General features: G+C 41.3%; 1 protein-coding gene across 1 annotated transcript in view; it reads right to left on the bottom strand.

The window, feature by feature from the left end:
* The window catches only part of ccn4a (cellular communication network factor 4a), an 18959-nt gene extending 14720 nt beyond the window's left edge, over window positions 1-4239 (bottom strand). Inside the window, exon 1 of the mRNA XM_080442964.1 lies at window positions 4191-4239. The gene's annotated coding sequence lies outside the window, so the exon portion shown is untranslated. The remainder of the gene's footprint in view (window positions 1-4190) is intronic.
* Between the last annotated feature and the right edge of the window lie 605 nt (window positions 4240-4844).

A 4844-nucleotide genomic window follows, 5' to 3' on the forward strand; every position in this document is an offset into this window, starting at 1 on the left:
CACACTCACACGCAACTGTGCTCACATGTGTATGAGCATAATTACGCTCATACACATACACATACACACACGTAAGCAAACGTGCACATAATGCTCACAAACAGCCACTGAAGCACTGTGTGCGCGCATGCAAACACACACGCACGCGCACACGCACACACACACACACACATGCGCGCACACACGCACACATACACGTCTATCAAATAATTGTAGTGGAGTAAAAGTACAATATTTGCCTCTTGAGATGTAGTGGAGTAGAAGTAAAAGTACTGGAAATTGGAAATACTCCACTAAAGTAAAAAAATACCTCAAAATTGTACTTAAGTACAGTTCTTGAGTAAATGTACAAGTGGAGTTAGAACTTTACATACTGAGCTCATGTGTCATTCTACAGCTGCTGCTGTTGTTGTAACACAGGCATGTGATGGATGCATCATGTAGCAGCACATCAATCAATATTTGAATGTCATGTCACACACAGAACAGTGTTGCCCGATCATGCGAGAGAGAGAAATAAGCAACCAGCTCTATGAAAACAAGCCCAAAAGAAGTGACTATCATAGGCTACATGAGCACTTTAAACCCACTGTACGTGCATTGGATATTTAAAAATAAGCCAATCTACAAGCTCGTGGACAAGATTGTGGGAACTAAGTGGAAAATGTTCAGTTTTTAAAAAATAATAATCAAAATGCAAATCTGGTACGGGGCACAAAATATGTTTAGATGGGGGGGGCGGGGGGGGGGGGGGGGGGGGGGGGTTTCGTGGACAAATACATATTAATGTGGGGGTTCTTGACATGAAAATGTTTGAGAACCACTGGTATTTACAAGCAACTTTAAAGAAAAATAAGCCCAAAGTCGATTATAATAAGCAGACCTGGCAACACTGACACAGATGCGTAGTTTCAGAAAGAAAATCGAGAGGGTGGCAAAAAAAGCAAGGCTTAGGCGAGGGTAGTTCATTTGTTTAGCAGCACATTTCAACAAGTGCTTTACATAAAACATGAAGCATGACATCAAGACACAGAGCATAACACATTACACAAGGACATTTGAAAATAACTAAAATACAGTTTAGGCATTTAAAATAAAAGCCAGTGGCAAACGGACAGGATTTTACGACGTACTTTATGTAACGGATGCGATGCGACGCGTTGTGAGCTTGTAGATCTGCTATTTTCAAATAGCCAATGCAGCCAGATCTGCAATCTTATCTGAATGACTGTTAAAGCAGTTTGTTTAAATGAGTTTATAAAATGCTATATTTTCACAGGGATTATTTATTAGTGTGTATACATTTTGGAGTGGATACATGTGTCCAGATAGCCTGGTAAACCCTTCCTCCGGAAATCTCATTTCTATTTGATTCCAGGAGTGAGTCTGGCCTGAAGGCTTGTATGGGTGTTTCTAGCGCATTACCAAAAAACCGAGCCTATCAGCGTCGTCGCTCATCGTTCTGTGATTGACAGCAAACGTTGGCCAATCAGGTGGCGAGTTCGAGTGAGCCCGAATGGACCCGAGTGCAGCCTGAGTGCAGCAGCCGACCAAACACGAACGGCAGCCATTGTTTCTGTGGGCAGTTTTCTCCGCTATTTTAGAACTTCAAAAAGCTCTCAAACTTCTTTTTTGAGGCACGGAATTTACTTATAAGATATCGTTTGGATAGAATTTAGTTGTTTAACTTCATATATGTGGTCAATTAATCATGACAGAGCCTATTTCAAATAAAAATTCAGAGAACCGGCAGGGGCGGGAAAGTGACACGCATGTATCCGAATAAGGCAACCTATTTTGGGCATGGCCATCTCAAAAGTCCTGTTGCGTCACATTAGTCGCGGAGGTGGTAAAAATGCACTGCAATTGGCTGAAGGGGAAAAACGATCATTGGCTGAAGGGGTTGTCAGTCAACGGTATTACTCCGCCCAAAATCCAGCCCACAGCCACTATTGCAGAATGGGCGATCAGGCCAGACTCACTCCTGGAATCAAATGGAAATTAGATTTCCGGAGGGAGGGTTTACCAGGTTAGTGTCCAGATAGCCTGGTAAACCCTCCCTCCGGAAATCTCATTTCCATTTAATCAAATAGAAATGTCCAGATGCCTGTCAGACGGTCAGACAATGCTGCTCCGCAGGTCTAGGATGGAAGTGGAACAAACGGGTGTAGCCAAAGTCTACACGGCCTCAGACCTGACGTGAGATCTGAGCGGACCGTACGCTAAAGTTAAAGTCAGGATATATTGATAAATGCAGAAAGTTGCATTATTTTTAAAGCGAACACTTGTAACTCAAATCTTTGCTTCTGGCGGGGGGGGGGGGGGGACAAAATACATATAATTTTGGGGGTCCTTGACATGTAAAAAGTTTGAGAACCACTGATATATAGCGACATACGTTTAAAAAAAATTAAAACAGTTTTAACGGATTTAGAAGACATTTAGAATCCTCATGAAGCAAAGATTTTAGTTACAAATGTTCGCTTTAATATATATATATATATAATATATATATATATATATATATATATATATTTATTCAAACTAAAGATTTGCAGTGGACACAGCTACGGGGCTATGGGTGTGTGATAATTTTTTTTAGCAACACTTCGTTGTCGTCCGAGGTTTTCCAACCAAAGGCAAAGTTTGCACAGTGACCGGGTGATTAAACATACATTTCCATGGAAAACCCATCATCAAAAGAAAGGTGACTTTGATTTGATTTGATTTGAATTATTTGAAAAGCCAAAACCACATGGTCACCGCAGTTCGAGGATTACACAACCGTTGAGGTCCTCTTACAATTAACAATCAATACGAAATTCAATCAATGCTCATAAGTGCAGATGTACAACAAGCAGTACAGAGGAAGGATGAGGAGGGAAGGGAATGGTTAGAGGAAGCGACGTAGAGAGAACATCATTTGGAGGATTTGCCATCAAGAAGACAGTCACTGTCTGAAGAAGAGACTTCACCAAAACACCAGACTCAGAGATCTGAGACTCTCTGCTGGCATCTAAAACGTGAGATCACTTTAACCCTTTTAGTCCGGGAACACATCTGTGTCATTTTTAGATTTCTTTGGGCTATTCAAAAATAGCAGATCTACCAGCTCATAGCGCAGCCCTGAGTGCCACGCTATGAGCATGTAGATCTGCAATTATTTGAAAAAGTCGTGGAAAAATTGTGCAAATCTTTGAATATATATATTTTTAAAGCCAACATTTGTAACTCAAATCTTTGCTTCTGGGGATTCTAATGTCTTCTAAAGTTTTTTAGAAAATAAATGTCAAGGACTACCCAAAATGATACGTATTTGGCTGTGGACCCCCCCATTTCAAAATATTTTGTTCCAGGGACCCCCAGAAGTTCTAACAGAGTAAAGAATGTTGGCTTAAAAAAAACACATATTCAAAGATTTGCACAAAATGTTCACAAAAATAGCAGATCTACAAGCACTCGGTGCCGTGCTATGAGCTATTTTTTAACAGCCCAAAGAAATCTAAAAATGACACAGATTCTTTCCCGGTCTAAATGGGTTGACCTTGTATTCATTGTTCATTAGAATAGTTATTTTCAGAAGAGTTGTTCAAACATGTTTAGTTGTGTCAATGTTACATTAGGTTAACTGCACTCAAATCCAGCCAATGTGTTTTTCTCTTCCGAACCAGTTGCAGCGCACACGCACAGCCTTACGATGAACGACACACAGGGAAATGGCACCAACTCCTCCATCCCCTTCATGTCCTCAGAGATCGACGTCTATCTAGAAACTGCTATGAACTCTATCTACATCCTCCTGGGTCTCCCCATCAACAGCTACGTCGTGTGGCTGATACGGAGCGGAGCCGGCGGGACGATAGCCTCAGAGTTCTTTTATCTCAACCTGACCGTTTCTATGATCGTCTCTTCCCTGTCCTCCGTCTTTGCCTTAGCGTGGCTCTTCACACACAACAATATTTTTCGCAATATTCGTGCCATTGCTTTTAATACTTGTTTCTTCGTATCTGTTCCGTGGTTCCAGTGTTGTATCTGTGTGGAGCGTTACATGGCGGTGGTTCACCCCGTGGTGTTTCTCAGGTACAAAGCTCTGCGGTACAGGGTGGCCTGTTGCTGCGTTGTCTGGCTGATGAGTCTTGCAATCAGCTCGGTATGGTTTTGGTCAGAACCAGTGTTGGATTACATCTTACCGGGCTTTGACGTTGTGTGCATTTCTGTGGTGTTGTTCTGCTGCTTCTCGGTGCTCAGAGCTCTGAAACAGCCTGGACCAGGAGAAGGACAGAGGGACAGAGGGGAGGGAAATGACATGAAGAGAAGGGCTTTTAAAATCATTCTGATCAGCTTGACAGTAATGGTAGTGATTATACTGAGCCATGTTACAGATACTGTAACTGTAACTCTGCTGACTGATTCCAACCACGTTGCTACAGGCATCACATATACAATCGGAATGATGTCAGGGTTTGTTCATCCTTTGCTCTACATCTACAAAGCTGGGAAACTGCCATGCTTCAAGGTGTTCTGAGAGCAGGATAGATCTCTTACCAGACCTGTGTGTAATAGTATGTTTTAAATTGAATCTATATCTTCCACTGTGTCAGACAAACTGATTCAACTATTCAGCTATTTGCTGTTTATTGAATTACTCATGGTACAGACAAATGTATAATGAAAATGACATTATAATAACATTATTGTACATGATACCAAAAAAAATGCATGTACGGTAGGCTAATCCTATTAATTATTGTTAAAGTGTAAGCTGAAACGATCACTTCTCAAGTTCACTCTTATAGCAGGTGATTTGACACCACTTTATCTGAAAGGATTTGTAGTGAATATCT

Source organism: Gymnoscopelus braueri (assembly GCF_963280865.1).
Source record: "Gymnoscopelus braueri genome assembly, chromosome: 11".
NCBI classification, from domain to species: Eukaryota; Metazoa; Chordata; class Actinopteri; order Myctophiformes; family Myctophidae; genus Gymnoscopelus; species Gymnoscopelus braueri.